General features: G+C 43.1%; 1 pseudogene; it reads left to right on the top strand.

The window, feature by feature from the left end:
* Window positions 1-18957, top strand: part of LOC125529887 (disease resistance protein Pik-2 pseudogene) — a 257570-nt pseudogene that overhangs the window by 193401 nt on the left and 45212 nt on the right.

The raw sequence follows: 18957 nt of genomic DNA, 5'->3' as shown, positions 1-18957 counted from the left end.
CCACACGCCCGTCTCCTCTCCCACACGTAAGCTGCTAGTTGCAATGTGTTTTTGCAGCGCACATGGCAACTGCCTCTTGTGTGCTTTATAAGCAGGTGGCAACTCTCTTTTTTTACCCGAGTTGCCATGTGTTTTTGCAGGGTACACGGCAACTGCCTAGTGTGCACGTAAGCAGATGGCAACTCTCTTTTACCGAGTTGCCATGTGTTTTTGCATGGTACATGGCAACTGCCCCAACGTGCACGTACATGGCAACTGCCCTAACGTGCACGTAAGCAGATGACAACTCTTCCTTTTTACATGGCAACTGTCCTAGCATGCTTGTGAGCACATGGCAACTCTCTCAACTGCCTATTGTTAGTATGTGACAACTCCTAAAGTTATGAAATCATGGCAACTATATTAGATCAGACCATACATGGCAACTGCAGTTGAGCAACCATGGCAACTGCAGTTGTCCGACATGGCAACCGTAGTTCAGCGACATGGCAACTGCAGATAAACGAACATGGACGAGGGTCTGGACCATGGCAACTGCGGGCGCGCGGTGGGCGTCACGTGTCGCGTGCGGGACCAGAAAGGTACGAGGCCTGACATACGGGCGTGTGGGCGTTATCAACTTCGCCCACACGCACGCGTGTGAGAGGGTTCAGGAGGGAAAAAAAGATGTGTGTGGGCATTAGTTGTTTTGCCCACACGCAGGTGTGTGGGCTGGTTGCCGTTCATGCCACACGAGACGTGTGGCACAACTACCCGATACACCACACGTGTGGCAGTTATCGGGACCCTTCTTTTTTTCATTTCGTGGTTATCTTTAAAAAAATATTGGAACATTTTTTTGAAATCTGGAAATATTTTTTTCAAATTCATGAACAATTTTTAAAATTAGGAACGTATTTAAAATATGGGAACAATTTTCAAATTCATGAACATTTGTTGAACTTTGGGAACAATTTTTAAAATTCATGAAAATTTTATAAATTACGGAAACGATTTTCAAATTTATGTTTTTAAAAACTAAAACAATCAAATTTCTGAACAATTTTTTTAAATCCCAACATTTTAAAAGCAGCAGAAAAGGAAAACAAAATTTAAACCTATGAATTATGTCCCCATCTGCTTCCAAATCAGAATCATCTTCAGTGAGAAGGACTGGGAGTTTCTACCTAACCATATGTACCTTCTCAACTGACCTTTTATGCTTCCTAATTCTGCCAATCTTTGTTCTCCTCTTTAGCTCCATAATTGTTTCCAATTCATCTTGGGCAAGATCATGATCTTTTGCAGTGATTTCATCCATACCATGCTCTTGCTCCATAGTTGGCTCTGGCTCCACATCAAGATCATGATTTGTGCTCTTCCGTGTGGAGTAGAACTACATTGGCTCTGCTTGCTTCTCTTGGGATGCTACCTTTTGATTTTTTTTAGGGTGATCAGAACCACTAGTGGAAAAACGGCTAGCCATAACATTAGTTGGTGGCGCCTCATTTTCAAACAACGTCAGCACTATGTTTTCAAATAGTGGCGGCGTTGGCATACTTGGTTAGTACCGGCGTCGCTTTTTTTTATCACGTCACAAATCTGTTGGCCCATCTATACTCATCATTTGCAAGATAGTGGTGGCATCGGATTGCTATGATGTCGTGGTTAATTATCTATTGTTGACGTGCTAACTTAAGTATTTAAAGATTATACTAGCCAAAAGACAATGAACATTTTATATTATACTTTTCTCTTTATTATTATTAGTATTTTTATCAATTTGTCAGAGTACCAGTTATCATTTTAGTTGGTTGCGAGCCGTTTGATGCCACGTCTGTCGGTGTCAAAACCGGTGGATCTCGGGTAGGGGGTCCCGAATTGTGGACCTTAGATCGACGGGGACACACTGTTTGCCCAGGTTCATGCCCTCTCTAAGAGGTAAACCATACGTCCTGCTTGATTATATTGCTTGTGTATATGAGGAGTACAGAATCGATCTACCACAAGATCAGATGAACTAAACTCTCTGGTTTATATAGACACCAGGGATACTAGGGTTTACACATAGTCAGTTACATAGAAGGAACCAGGACGCAGAATCTTCCATCTTGACTTGGGGTACATACCAAGGCACAAACAATCTTCGGTCCGGATACAGCACGACCCAACTATACAACCCACAAGAGATAGGTCGGCCATCCGAGGACCCCCTAGTCTAGGACTCCCTCAGTAGCCCCCTCCAACGCTGGCTCCCCATATCCTCTGCATCTGAAGACTCCGGCTTACAGGCGAGTTCCCTTTCTTTTGAGTATTCGTAACGATCTCATCTAGTTAAATCTTTGGGTGGCACTGATACGTCTCCAACGTATCTGTAATTTTTGATTGCTCCATGCTATATTACCTTATGTTTTGGACATTATTGGGCTTTATTATTCACTTTTATATTATTTTTGGGACTAACCTACTAACCGGAGGCCCAGCCCAGAATTGCTATTTTTTGCCTATTTCAGAGTTTCGCAGAAAAAGAATATCAAACGGAGTCCAAACGGAATGAAACCTTCGGGAACGTGATTTTCGGAACGAACATGATCCAGGAGACTTGGACCCTATGTAAAGAAACAAAAGAGGAAGCCACGAGGTAGGGGGGGCGCGCCTACCCCCCTAGGGTGCGCCCTCCACCCTCGTGGGCCCCCTGTTGCTCCACCGACGTACTCCTTCCTCCTATATATACCTACGTACCCCCAAACGATCAGATAGGGAGCCAAAAACCTAATTCCACCGCCGCAACCTTCTGTACCCACGAGATCCCATCTTGGGGCCTATTCTGGAGCTCCGCCGGAGGGGGCATCCATCACGGAGGGCTTCTACATCAACACCATAGCCTCTCCGATGAAGTGTGAGTAGTTTACTTCAGACCTTCGGGTCCATAGTTAGTAGCTAGATGGCTTTCTCTCTCTTTTTGGATCTCAATACAATGTTCTCCCCCTCTCTCTTGGAGATCTATTCGATATAATCTTCTTTTTGCGGTGTGTTTGTTGAGATCGATGAATTGTGGGTTTATGACCAAGATTATCTATGAACAATATTTGAATCTTCTCTGAATTCTTTTATGTATGATTGGTTATCTTTGCAAGTCTCTTCAAATTATCAGTTTGGTTTGGCCTACTAGATTGATCTTTCTTGCAATGGGAGAAGTGCTTAGCTTTGGGTTCAATCTTGCGGTGTCCTTTCCCAGTGACAGTAGGGGCAGCAAGGCACGTATAGTATTGTTGCCATCGAGGATAACAAGATGGGTTTTTTATCATATTGCATGAATTTATCCCTCTACATCATGTCATCTTACTTAAGGCGTTACTCTGTTCTTATGAACTTAATACTCTAGATGCATGCTGGATAGCGGTCGATGTGTGGAGTAATAGTAGTAGATGCAGGCAGGAGTCGGTCTACTTGTCTCGGACGTGATGCCTATATACATGATCATACCTAGATATTCTCATAACTATGTTCAATTCTGTCAATTGCTCAACAGTAATTTGTTCACCCACCGTAAAATACTTATGCTCTTGAGAGAAGCCACTAGTGAAACCTATGGCCCCCGGGTCTATCTTCATCATATTAATCTTCCAACACTTAGTTATTTCCGTTGCCTTTTACTTTGCTTTTGTTTTACTTTGCATCTTTATCATAAAAATACCAAAACTATTATCCTATCATATCTATCAGATCTCACTCTCGTAAGTGACCGTGTAGGGATTGACAACCCCTTATCGCGTTGGTTGCGAGGATTTATTTGTTTTGTGTAGGTGCGAGGGACTCGCGCGTAGCCTCCTACTGGATTGATACCTTGGTTCTCAAAACCCGAAGGAAATACTTACGCTACTGTGCTGCATCACCCTTTCCTCTTCAAGGGAAAACCAACGCAGTGCTCAAGAGGTAGCAAGAAGGATTTCTGGCGCCGTTGCCGGGGAGGTCTACGCAAAAGTCAACATACCAAGTACCCATCACAAACCCTTATCTCCCGCATTACATTATTTGCCATTTTCCTCTCGTTTTACTCTCCCCACTTCACCCCTGCCGTTTTATTGGCCCTCTCTTTTTCGTCCGCCTCTTTTTCGCTTGCTTTTTGTCTGCTCGTGTGTTGGATTGCTTGTTTGTCACGATGGCTCAAGATAATACCAAATTATGTGACTTTACCAATACCAACAATAATGATTTCCTTTGCACTCCGATTCCTCCTCTTACCGATACTAAATCTTGTGAAATCAATGCTGCTTTGTTGAATCTTGTTATGAAATATCAATTCGCCGGCCTTCCTAGCGAAGATGCCGTTACTCATCTAAATAGCTTTGTTGATTTGTGTGATATGCAAAAGAAGAAAGATGAAGATCTAAAAGTTATTGATGTGTCCCCTATTAAATCCTTGTTTTGCAATATGAATCTTGATAATGATGGGACTGAATATGATCCACCTTTACCTAGAAGGCGTTCCAAAAATTCGGAGTTTTTAGATCTTGATGCTAAAATTGATAAAAGTGGGACTGAAGAGAACAAAACCCTGGATATTAATAAACCCACTATTTTGGACTTCAAGGAATTTAATTATGATAATTGCTCTTTGATAGATTGTATTTCCTTGTTGCAATCCGTGCTAAATTCTCCTCATGCTTATAGTCAAAATAAAGCTTTTACCAAACATAGCGTTGATGCTTTGATGCAATCTTATGAAGATAAACTTGAGTTGGAAGTTTCCATCCCTAGAAAACTTTATGATGAGTGGGAACCTACTATTAAAATTAAGATTAAAGATCATGAATGCTATGCTTTGTGTGATTTGGGTGCTAGTGTTTCCACGATTCCAAAAACTTTGTGTGATTTGCTAGGTTTCCATGATTTTGATGATTGCTCTTTAAACATGCACCTTGCGGATTCCACTATTAAGAAACCTATGGGAAGAATTAATGATGTTCTTATTGTTGCAAATAGGAACTATGTGCCCATAGATTTTATTGTTCTTGATATAGATTGCAATCCTTCATGTCCTATTATTCTTGGTAAACCTTTTCTTAGAACGATTGGTGCAATTATTGACATGAAGGAAGGGAATATTAGATTCCAATTTCCATTAAAGAAAGGCATGGAACACTTCCCTAGGAATAAAATAAAGTTACCATATGAATCTATCATGAGAGCCACTTATGGATTGCCTACCAAAGATGGCAACACCTAGATCTATCCTTGCTTTTATGCCTAGCTAGGGGCGTTAAACGATAGCGCTTGTTGGGAGGCAACCCAATTTTATATTTAGTTTTTTTTGCTTTTTGCTTCTGTTTAGTAATAAATATTTGATGTGTTTCTATGTTTTAATTATTGTTTGTGCCAAGTTAAACCTATAGGATCTTCTTGGATGATAGTTATTTGATCTTGCTGTAATTTCCAGAAACTTTCTGTTCACGAAAATAATTGTTAAAAATCACCAGAACGTGATAAACTATTGATTCGAATTGCTGCTGATCTATAAAAAAATTGTCTAGGTCTTCCTATTTTGGCTGAGTTTTTGGAGTTCCATAAGTTTGCTTAGTTACATATTACTACAGACTGTTCTGTTTTTGACAGATTCTGTTTTTCGTGTGTTGTTTGCTTATTTTGATGAATCTATGGCTAGTAAAATAGTTTATAAACCATAGAGAAGTTGGAATACATTAGGTTTAACACCAATATAAATAAAGAATGAATTCATTACAGTACCTTGAAGAGGACTTTTGTTTTCTTTCGCTAACGGAGCTCACGAGATTTTCTGTTAAGTTTTGTGTTGTGAAGTTTTCAAATTTTGGGTGAAAGAATTGATGGATTATGGAACAAGGAGTGGCAAGAGCCTAAGCTTGGGGATGCCCATGGAATCCCCAAGATAATCTGATGACACCAAAAAGTCAAAGCCTTGGGATGCCCCGGAAGGCATCCCCTCTTTCGTCTACTTCCGTCGGTAACTTTACTTGGAGCTATATTTTTATTCACCACATGATATGTGTTTTGCTTGGAGCATCTTGTATGATTTGAGTCTTTGCTTTTTAGTTTACCACAATCATCCTTGCTGTACACACCTTTTTGAGAGAGACACACATGATTCGGAAATTATTAGAATACTCTATGTGCTTCACTTATATCTTTTGAGTTATATAGTTTTTGCTCTAGTACTTCACTTATATCTTTTAGAGCACGGTGGTGGATTTGTTTTATAGAAACTATTGATCTCTCATGATTCACTTAGATTATTTTGAGTCTTAATTAGCATGGTAATTTGCTTAAATAATCCTAATATGCTAGGTATTCAAGATCAGTAAAAACTTTCTTATGAGTGCGTTGAATACTAAGAGAAGTTTGATGCTTGATGATTGTTTTGAGACATGGAGGTAGTGATATTAAAGTCATGCTAGTTGAGTAGTTGTGAATTTGAGAAATACTTGTGTTGAAGTTTGCAAGTCCCGTAGCATGCACGTATGGTAAACGTTATGTAACAAATTTGAAACATGAGGTGTTCTTTGATTGTCTTCCTTATGAGTGGCGGTCGGGGACGAGTGATGGTCTTTTCCTACCAATCTATCCCCCTAGGAGCATGCGCGCAGTGCTTGGTTTTTGATGACTTGGTTTTTGATGGTCTTTGTTCTCATACATGGATCCCATCTCAGATTTCATGGCCTCAAGCCATTTTGCGGAATCTGGGCTCACCATCGCTTCTTCATAGTTCGTAGGTTCATCATGGTCTAGTAACATGACTTCCAGAACAGGATTACCGTACCACTCTGGTGCGGATCTTACTCTGGTTGATCTATGAGGTTCAGTAACAACTTGATCTGGAGTTTCATGATCATCATCATTAACTTCCTCACTAATTGGTGTAGGTGTCACAGAAACCGGTTTCTGTGATGAACTACTTTCCAATAAGGGAGCAGGTATAGTTACCTCATCAAGTTCTACTTTCCTCCCACTCACTTCTTTCGAGAGGAACTCCTTCTCTAGAAAGAATCCAAATTTAGCAACAAAAGTCTTGCCTTCGGATCTGTGATAGAAGGTGTACCCAATAGTCTCTTTTGGGTATCCTATGAAGACACATTTTTCTGATTTGGGTTTGAGCTTATCAGGTTAAAGCTTTTTCACATAAGCATCGCAGCCCCAAACTTTAAGAAACGACAACTTTGGTTTCTTGCCAAACCACAGTTCATAAGGCGTCGTCTTAACGGATTTCGATGGTGTCCTATTTAACGTGAATGTAGCCCTCTCTAAAGCATAACCCCAAAACGATAGCGGTAAATCAGTAAGAGACATCATAGATCGTACCATATCTAGTAAAGTACGATTACGACGTTCGGACACACCATTTTGCTGTGGTGTTCCTGGTGGCGTGAGTTGCGAAACTATTCCGCATTGTTTCAAATGAAGACCAAACTCACAACTCAAATATTCTCCTCCACGATTAGATCGTAGAAACTTTATTTTCTTGTTACGATGATTTTCAACTTCACTCTGAAATTCTTTAAACTTTTCAAATGTTTCAGACTTATGTTTCATTAAGTAGATATACCCATATCTGCTTAAATCATCTGTGAAGGTGAGAAAATAACTATACCCGCCGCGAGCCTCAACATTCATCGGGCCACATACATCTATATGTATGAATTCCAACAAATTAATCTGTTGCTCGCTCCATAGTTCCGGAGAACGGCGTTTTAGTCATCTTGCCCATGAGGCACGGTTCGCAAGTACCAAGTGATTCATAATCAAGTGGTTCCAAAAGTCCATCAGTATGGAGTTTCTTCATGCGCTTTACACCGATATGACCTAAACGGCAGTGCCACAAATAAGTTGCACTATCATTATCAACTCTGCATCTTTTGGCTTCAATATTATGAATATGTGTATCACTACTATCGAGATACAACAAAAATAGACTACTCTTCAAGGGTGCATGACCATGAAAGATATTACTCATATAAATAGAACAACCATTATTCTCTTATTTAAATGAATAACTGTCTCGCATCAAACAAGATCCAGATATAATGTTCATGCTCAACGCTGGCACCAAATAACAATTATTTAGGTCTAAAACTAATCCCGAAGGTAGATGTAGAGGTAGCGTGCCGACCGCGATCACATCGCCTTTGGAACCATTTCCCACACGCATCGTCACCTCGTCCTTAGCCAATCTTCGCTTAATCCGTAGTCCCTGTTTCAAGTTGCAAATATTAGCAACAGAACCAGTATCAAATACCCAGGTGCTACTGCGAGCATTAGTAAGGTACACGTCAATAACATGTATATCACATATACCTTTGTTCACCTTGCCATCCTTCTTATCCGCCAAATACTTGGGGCAGTTCCGCTTCCAGTGACCAGTCTGTTTGCAGTAGAAGCACTCAGTTTCAAGCTTAGGTCCAGACTTGGGTTTCTTCTCTTGAGCAGCAACTTGTTTGCTATTCTTCTTGAAGTTCCGCTTCTTCTTCCCTTTGCCCTTTTTCTTGAAACTAGTGGTCTTGTTGACCATCAACACTTGATGCTCCTTCTTGATTTCTACCTCCGCAGCCTTTAGCATTGCGAAGAGCTCGGGAATTGTCTTATCCATCCCTTGCATGTTATAGTTCATCACGAAGCTCTTGTAGCTTGGTGGCAGTGATTGAAGAATTCTGTCAATGACGCTATCATCCAAAATATTAACTCCCAGTTGAATCAAGTGATTGTTATACCCAGACATTTTGAGTATATGCTCACTGACAGAACTATTCTCCTCCATCTTACAGTTGTAGAACTTATTGGAGACCTCATATCTCTCAATCCGGGCATTTTCTTGAAATATTAACTTCAACTCCTGGGACATCTCATATGCTCCATGACGTTTAAAACGTTGTTGAAGTCCCGGTTCTAAGCCGTAAAGCATGGCACACTGAACTATCGAGTAGTCATCAGCTTTGCTCTGCTAGACGTTCATAACATCTGCTGTTGCTCCTGCAGCAGGTCTGGCACCTAGCGGTGCTTCCAGGACGTAATTCTTCTGTGCAGCAATGAGGATAATCCTCAAGTTATGGACCCAGTCCGTGTAATTGCTACCATCATCTTTCAACTTTGCTTTCTCAAGGAACGCATTATAATTCAATGGAACAACAGCACAGGCCATCTATCTACAATCAACATAGACAAGCAAAATACTATCAGGTACTAAGTTCATGATAAATTTAAGTTCAATTAATCATATTACTTAAGAACTCCCACTTAGATAGACATCCCTCTAATCCTCTAAGTGATCACGTGATCCATATCAACTAAACCATGTCCGATCATCACGTGAGATGGAGTAGTTTCAATGGTGAACATCACTATGTTGATCATATCTACTATATGATTCACGCTCGACCTTTCGGTCTCCGTGTTCCGAGGCCATATCTATTATATGCTACGCTTGTCAAGTTTAACCTGAGTATTCCACGTGTGCAACTGTTTTGCACTTGTTGTATTTGAACGTAGAGCCTATCACACCCGATCATCACGTGGTGTCTCAGCACGAAGAACTTTCGCAACGGTGCATACTCAGGGAGAACACTTATACTTTGATAATTTAGTGAGAGATCATCTTATAATGCTACCGTCAATCAAAGCAAGATACGATGCATAAAAGATAAACATCACATGCAATCAATATAAGTGATATGATATGGCCATCATCATTTTGCGCTTGTGATCTCCATCTTCGAAGCACCGTCATGATCACCATCGTCACTGGCGCGACACCATGATCTCCATCGTAGCATCGTTGTCATCTCGCCAACTTTATGCTTCTACGACTATCGCTACCGCTTAGTGATAAAGTAAAGCATTACAGGGTGATTGCATTGCATACAATAAAGCAACAACCATATGGCTCCTGCTAGTTGCCGATAACTCGGTTACAAAACATGATCATCCCATACAATAAAATTTAGCATCATGCCTTGACCATATCACATCACAACATGCCCTGCAAAAACAAGTTAGACGTCCTCTACTTTGTTGTTGCAAGTTTTACGTGGCTGCTACGGACTGAGCAAGAACCGTTCTTACCTACGCATCAAAACCACAACGATAGTTCGTCAAGTTAGTGTTGTTTTAACCTTCTCAAGGACCGGGCGTAGCCACACTCGGTTAGACTAAAGTTGGAGAAACTGACACCCACCAGCCACCTGTGTGCAAAGCACGTCGGTAGAACCAGTCTCGCGTAAGCATATGCGTAATGTCAGTCCGGGCCGCTTCATCCAACAATACCGCCGAACCAAAGTATGAAATGCTGGTAAGTAGTATGACTTGTATCACCCACAACTCACTTGTGTTCTACTCGTGCATATGACATCTACGCATAAAACCTGGCTCGGATGCCACTGTTGGGGAACGTAGTAATTTCAAAAAAATTCCTACGCACACGCAAGATTATGGTGATGAATAGCAACGAGAGGGGAGAGTGTGTCCACGTACCCTCGTAGACCGAAAGCGGAAGCATTAGCACAACGCGGTTGATGTAGTCGTACGTCTTCACGATCCGACCGATCAAGTACCGAACGCACGGCACCTCCGAGTTCAGCACACGTTCACCCCGATGACGTCCCTCGAACTCCAATCCAGCCGAGTGTTGAGGGAGAGTTTCGTCAGCACGACGGCGTGGTGACGATGATGATGTTCTACCGACGCAGGGCTTCGCCTAAGCACCGTATGATATTATCGAGGTGGACTATGGTGGAGGGGGGCACCGCACACAGCTAAAAGATCAATGATCAATTGTTGTGTCTATGGGGTGCTCCCCGACCCCCGTATATAAAGGAGCAAGGGGGAAGAGGCAGCCGGCCAGGAGAGGGGCGCGCCAGGAGGAGTCCTACTCCCACCGGGAGTAGGACTCCCTCCCTTCCTTGTTGGATTAGGAGAAGGGGGGAAGAGGAGAGAGAGAGGAAGGAAAGGGGGGGGGGCGCCGCCCCCCTCCTTGTCCAATTCGAACTAGAGGGGGAGGGGGCACGCGGCCTGCCCTAGACGCCTCTCATCTTCTCCACTAAGGCCCATGTAGGCCCATTAAACCCCCGAGGGGTTCCGGTAACCTCCCGGTACTCCGGTATATATCCGATAACCCCCGGAACCATTTCGGTGTCTGAATATAGTCGTCCAATATATCAATCTTCATGTCTCGACCATTTCGAGACTCCTCGTCATGTCCGTGATCACATCCGGGACTCCGAACTACCTTCGGTACATCAAAACATATAAACTCATAATATAACTGTCATCGAAACTTTAAGCGTGCGGACCCTACGGGTTCGAGAACTATGTAGACATGACCGAGACACGTCTCCGGCCAATAACCAATAGCGGAACCTGGATGCTCATATTGGCTCCCACATATTCTACGAAGATCTTTATCGGTCAAACCGCATAACAACATACGTTGTTCCCTTTGTCATCGGTATGTTACTTGCCCAAGATTCTATCGTCGGTATCTCAATACCTAGTTCAATCTCGTTACCGACAAGTCTCTTTACTCATTATGTAATACATCATCCCGCAACTAACTCATTAGTTGCAAGGCTTACGTGATGTGCATTACCGAGTGGGCCCAAAGATATCTCTCCGACAATCAGAGTGACAAATCCTAATCTCGAAATACGCCAACCCAACAAGTACCTTTGGAGACACCTGTAGAGCACCTTTATAATCACCCAGTTACGTTGTGACGTTTGGTAGCACACAAAGTGTTCCTCCGGTAAACATGAGTTGCATAATCTCATAGTCATAGGAACATGTATAAGTCATGAAGAAAGCAATAGCAGAATACTAAACGATCGTGTGCTAAGCTAACGGAATGGGTCAAGTCAATCACATCATTCTCCTAATGATGTGATCCCGTTAATCAAATGACAACTCATGTCTATGGCTAGGAAACATAACCATTTTTGATCAACTAGCTAGTCAAGTAGAGGCATACTAGTGACACTCTGTTTGTCTATGTATTCACACAAGTATTATGTTTCCGGTTAATACAATTATAACATGAATAATAAACATTTATCATGATATAAGGAAATAAATAATAACTTTATTATTGCCTCTAGGGCATATTTCCTTCAGCCAGAGTTATCCCTTCACGCCTTCTCCTTCCTTCCGCCACAACCTTCCGTAGAGCAACAGCGCCCTAGCTCAACTTCCCTCAAAAGATCCCCTTTCCCTGCACTCGGCCATGGCTAGATCCGGGGCGAAGGGAAAGTGGGAGGCCTCAAGCTTCTCCAACAACGATATCAAGGAACTGAAGCGAGTGGGCTACCTCTCACCCAACATTGTTCATCGGGCCCCTAAAGAGGGTTAGGTCGTGCCGACGCCCTGTGCCGGCGAGCGGGTGGTGTTCACTCCCCATTTTATCCAGGGATTGGGCTTCCCACTAAACCTGTTCGTCCGAGGGTTGATGTTTTACTACGGGCTCAACTTGCATGACTTGGCTTCGAATTCCTTCCTCCATATCTCGACCTTCATCACCGTTTGCGAAGCTTTTCTCCGGATCCCACAACACTTCAGCCTGTGGCTGAAGGTTTTCAACGTCAAGCAGAGGATCATTGACGGCCAGCACGCGGACTGTAGAGGCGCTATGGTGAGTAGGCTCATCGGAATCGGATGGCCAGAGGGCGTGTTCATAGACACGGTCAAGATCTGGCAAAAGGAATGGTTCTACATCACTGAACCCTGTGATGCGGCCGCCCCAGAATTTAGGTCCGTACCCCCTGCGAGGTTAACCTCGTGGACCAAGAAATGCCTTGAATAGGGGTCCACTACTGAGGTGGAGGCGCTGCAAAAACGCGTCGCTAGTATGATAAAGGAGGGGGGCCACTTTGACCAGCATGGTCCAGTTCATGCTCCACCGTCGTCTTCTACCTTGCCAACTTTGGGCCACCCCAATGTGGTCTTGGAAGCCCGAAGACGCATGTGCCATGTAGTACCTTTATGGCACCACCCATGAGAAGCTATGGAAGGTGCTGTTCAAGCCACAGAAATCGTGGCCAGCCGAAGGGGAGACATCGGCCTTGACGCCAAGAAGTGATTTCCGTCAAAGACGAACTGAAATATCCTTATCCTCGTGAAGCACTGCCTTTGTTCTCGGCAGGTTCTGGAGCCAAAGGCCCAATGTTCAATCGGAACACTCATCCCAAATTCTTTCAGCAAAGTCCATATAATGGGCCGCGCATGTCTAAATCGACTCGTTTCTGGACAAAAGAACTTGCTACATTTTATTCTCGGGTCCTCTATGACAGCAGAAAGATTTTTCCTCGTGAATTTCTGGAAATCCAAGCTATGAAGAATATTGGTTATTTCTCTCAAGTGCTACAAGAGCTGGAACACTTCTGCCTCAAAAATGTGATTGTCTTCGAACATCCATGGAACCAAGAGATTGTTCTTCAGTTCTATGCCACCTTGTACATCTCTGGTGATGAATTTGATAGCTCTAAATGGATCATGGACTGGATGACCGAAGGAAAATGCATCAAGTGCTCATTAACATACTTTGTCTCACATTTCCATTTTCCTCGATTGGAGCATGGTACTAATGAAATTCGAGTACACAACATTGATGCTATTTCTGATGAAACATTTCATTGCTGCATGGATGAAGAAAAGATTCGTGACTACACTTCCTCCCATGCCTGAGCACTTGACATTCGAAAATCAGACTCTGTATCATTTTCTCAGATACACCATTTGCCCTTTGACTGGGATGAACACCGACAATTCCATTTTAGATGTTCTTTGGGATGCCATCTATGTTATATCTGAAAGGTATATATTCGATGTTGAGGATATGTTTCTGCGCATTCTGAAGGATGCTGCTTAACATCCCAAATATGTCAAAGTTTATGCGCCATGGATCCAGAAGGTTTTTGATCACGCCATGAAGACAAAGTATTTGGCAAAACACAGTCACAAAAGCTTTATTCCTCCTGTTTGCGATACCCTGCAAGTCATGGAAGATATCTCTTGGGGTAAATCGACCATGTCAAGCCATTAGGATTACCACAAGCATTTTGATGGGCCTCCCCTACCTCAGCATGACCTAATTGAAGGAAATATGCCCTAGAGGCAATAATAAAGTTATTATTTATTTCCTCATATATCATGATAAATGTTTATTATTCATGCTAGAATTGTATTAACCGGAAACATAATACATGTGTGAATATATAAACAAACAGAGTGTCACTAGTATGCCTCTACTTGACTAGCTCGTTAATCAAAGATGGTTATGTTTCCTAACCATGAACAAAGAGTTGTTATTTGATTAACGAGGTAACATCATTAGTTGAATGATCTGATTGACATGACCCATTTCATTAGCTTAGCACCCGATCGTTTAGTATGTTGCTATTGCTTTCTTCATGACTTATACATGTTCCTATGACTATGAGATTATGCAACCGGAGGAACACTTTGTGTGCTACCAAACATCACAACATAACTGGGTGATTATAAAGGTGCTCTACAGGTGTCTCCGAAGGTACTTTTTGGGTTGACGTATTTCGAGATTAGGATTTGTCACTCCGATAGTCGGAGAGGTATCTCTGGGCCCTCTCGGTAATGCACATCACATAAGCCTTGCAAGCATTGCAACTAATATGTTAGTTGTGAGATGATGTATTACGAAACGAGTAAAGAGACTTGCCGGTAACGAGATTGAACTAGGTATTGGATACCGACGATCGAATCTCGGGCAAGTAACATACCGATGACAAAGGGAACAACGTATACTATTATGCGGTCTGACCGATAAAGATCTTCGTAGAATATGTAGGAGCCAATATGGGCATCCAGGTCCCGCTATTGGTTATTGACCGGAGACATGTCTCGGTCATGTCTACATTGTTCTCGAACCGTAGGGTCCGCACGCTTAACGTTACGATGACAGTTATTATGATTTTATGCATTTTGATGTACCGAAGGTTGTTCGGAGTCCCGGATGTGATCACGGACATGACGAGGAGTCTCGAAATGGTTGAGACATAAAGATCGATATATTGGAAGCCTATATTTGGACATCAGAATTGTTCCGGGTGAAATCGACATTTTACCGGAGTACCGGGGGGTTACCGGAACCCCCCCCCCCCCCGGGGGGTTAATGGGCCTACATGGGCCATAAGGGAGAAGAGAGGGGCCAGCCAGGGCAGGCCGCGCACCCCCTCCCCCCTTAGTCCGAATAGGACAAGGAAGGGGGGGCGGCGCCCCCCTTTCCTCTTCTCCCTCCCCCTTTCCTTCTCCAACAAGGCAAGAGAAGGGGGAGTCCTACTCCCGGTGGGAGTAGGACTCCTCCAGGCGCACCCCTTGGGGCCGGCCGCACCTTCCCCTCCCTCCTTTATATACGGGGGCAGGGGGGCACCCTAGAACACACAAGTTGATCTTCGTGATCGTTCCTTAGCCGTGTGCGGTGCCCCTCTCCACCATATTCCACCTTGGTCATATCGTTGCAGTGCTTAGGCGAAGCCCTGCGCCGGTAGAACATCATCATTGTCACCACGCCGTCATGCTGACGGAACTCCTCCCCAAAGCTTTGCTGGATCGGAGCTCAGGGTGCGTCATCGAGCTGAACGTGTGCCAAGAACTCGGAGGTGCCGGAGTAACGGTGCTTGGATCGGTTGGACCGGGAAGACGTACGACTACTTCCTCTACGTTGCGTCAACGCTTCCGCTTCGGTCTACGAGGGTACGTAGACAACACTCTCCCCTCTCGTTGCTATGCATCACCATGATCTTGCGTGTGCGTAGGAAAATTTTGAAATTACTACGTTCCCCAACAGTGGCATCCGAGCCTAGGTTTTATGGTTTGATGTTATATGCACGAGTAGAACACAAGTGAGTTGTGGGCGATATAAGTCATACTGCCTACCAGCATGTCATACTTTGGTTCGGCGGTATTGTTGGACGAAGCGGCCTGGACCGACATTACGCGTACGCTTACGCGAGACCGGTTCTCCCGACGTGCTTTGCACTTAGGTGGCTTGCGGGTGACAGTTTCTCCAACTTTAGTTGAACCGAGTGTGGCTACACACGGTCCTTGCGAAGGTTAAAACGGCATCAACTTGACAAACTATCATTGTGGTTTTGATGCGTAGGTGAGATTGGTTCTTGCTTAAGCCTGTAGCAGCCACGTAAAACTTGCAACAAACAAAGTAGAGGACGTCTAACTTGTTTTTGCAGGGCATGTTGTGATGTGATATGGTCAAGACATGATGCTAAATTTTATTGTATGAGATGATCATGTGTTGTAACCGAGTTATCGGCAACTGGCAGGAGCCATATGGTTGTCGCTTTATTGTATGCAATGCAATCGCCCTGTAATGCTTTACTTTATCACTAAGCGGTAGCCATAGTCATAGAAGCATAAGATTGGCGAGACGACAACAATGCTACGATGGAGATCAAGGTGTCGCGCCGATGACGATGGTGATCATGATGGTGCTTCGGAGATGGAGATCACAAGCACAAGATGATGATGGCCATATCATATCACTTATATTGATTGCATGTGATTTTTATCTTTTTATGCATCTTATCTTGCTTTGATTGACGGTAGCATTATAAGATGATCTCTCACTAATTATCAAGAAGTGTTCTCCCTGAGTATGCACCGTTGCCAAAGTTCGTCGTGCCCAGACACCACGTGATGATCGGGTGTGATAAGCTCTACATCCATCTACAACGGGTGCAAGCCAGTTTTGCACACGCAGAATACTCGAGTTATACTTGACGAGCCTAGCATATGCAGATATGGCCTCGGAACACGGAGACCGAAAGGTCGAGCGTGAATCATATAGTAGATATGATCAACATAATGATGTTCACCATTGAAGACTAATCCATTTCACGTGATGATCGGTTATGGTTTAGTTGATTTGGATCATGTGATCACTTAGAAGATTAGAGGGATGTCTATCTAAGTGGGAGTTCTTAAGTAATATGATTAATTGAACTTAAATTTATCATGAACTTAGTCCCTGATAGTATCTTGCTTGTTTATATTGATTGTAGATAGATGGCCCGTGCTGTTGTTCCGTTGAATTTTAACGCATTCGTTGAGAAAGCAAAGTTGAAAGATGATGGTAGCAATTACACGGACTGGGTCCGTAACTTGAGGATTATCCTCATTGCTGCACAGAAGAATTACGTCCTGGAAGCACCGCTGGGCGCCAGGCCTGCTGCAGGAGCAACACCAGATGTTATGAACGTCTGGCAGAGCAAAGCTGATGACTACTCGATAGTTCAGTGTGCCATGCTTTACGGCTTAGAACCGGGACTTCAACGATGTTTTGAACATCATGGGGCATATGAGATGTTCCAGGAGTTGAAGTTAATATTCCAACAAAATGCCCGGATTGAGAGATATGAAGTCTCCAATAAGTTCTATAGCTGCAAGATGGAGGAGAATAGTTCTGTCAGTGAGCATATACTCAAAATGTCTGGGTATTGTAATCACTTGATTCAACTGGGAGTTAATCTTCTGGATGATTGCGTCATTGACATAATTCTCCAATCACTTCCACCGAGCTACAAGGGCTTCGTGATGAACTATAATATGCAAGGGATGGATAAGACAATTCCCGAGCTCTTCGCAATGCTAAAGGCTGCGGAGGTAGAAATCAAGAAGGAGCATCAAGTGTTGATGGTCAACAAGACCACTAGTTTCAAGAAAAAGGGCAAAGGGAAAAAGAAGGGGAACTTCAAGAAGAACAACAAGCAAGTTGCTGCTCAGGAGAAGAAACCTAAGTCTGGACCAAAGCCTGAAACTGAGTGCTTCTACTGCAAGCAGACTAGTCACTGGAAGCGGAACTGCCCCAAGTATTTGGCGGATAAGAAGGATGGCAAGGTGAACAAAGGTATATATGATATACATGTTATTGATGTGTACCTTACTAGAGCTCGCAGTAGCACCTGGGTATTTGATACTGGTTCTGTTGCTAATATTTGCAACTCGAAACAGGGACTGCGGATTAAGCGAACACTGGCAAAGGATGAGGTGACGATGCGCGTGGGAAATGGTTCCAAAGTCGATGTGATCGCGGTCGGCATGCTACCTCTACATCTACCTTCGGGATTAGCATTAGATCTAAATAATTGTTATTTGGTGCCAGCGTTGAGCATGAACATTATATCTGGATCTTGTTTGATGCGAGACGGTTATTCATTTAAATCAGAGAATAATGGTTGTTCTATTTATATGAGTAATATCTTTTATGGTCATGCACCTTTGAAGAGTGGTCTATTTTTGATGAATCTCGATAGTAGTGATACACATATTCATAATGTTGAAGCCAAAAGATACAGAGTTGATAATGATAGTGCAACTTATTTGTGGCACTGCCGTTTAGGTCATATCGGTGTAAAGCGCATGAAGAAACTCCATACTGATGGACTTTTGGAACCACTTGATTATGAATCACTTGGTACTTGCGAACCGTGCCTCATGGGCAAGATGACTAAAACGCCGTTCTCCGGTACTATGGAGAGAGCAACAGATTTATTGGAAATCATACATACAGATGTATGTGGTCCGATGAACGTTGAGGCTCGTGGCGGATATCGTTATTTTCTCACCTTCACAGATGATTTAAGCAGATATGGGTATATCTACTTAATGAAACATAAGTCTGAAACATTTGAAAAGTTCAAAGAATTTCAGAGTGAAATTGAAAATCATCGTAACAAGAAAATAAAGTTTCTACGATCTCATCGTGGAGGAGAATATTTGAGTTACGAGTTTGGTTTACATTTGAAACAATGCGGAATAGTTTCGCAACTTACGCTACCCGGAACACCACAACGTAATGGTGTGTCCGAACGTCGTAATCATACTTTACTTGATATGGTGCGATCTATGATGTCTCTTACTGATTTACCGCTATTGTTTTGGGGTTATGCTTTAGAGACGGTCGCATTCACGTTA

The sequence above is a fragment of the Triticum urartu genome, chromosome 2A (assembly GCF_056163025.1).
Source record: "Triticum urartu cultivar PI428250 chromosome 2A, HENAU_Tu73, whole genome shotgun sequence".
NCBI classification, from domain to species: domain Eukaryota; kingdom Viridiplantae; phylum Streptophyta; class Magnoliopsida; order Poales; family Poaceae; genus Triticum; species Triticum urartu.
Note: the sequence above shows the minus strand (reverse complement) of the source record. Positions and strands in the feature narration are given on the sequence as shown.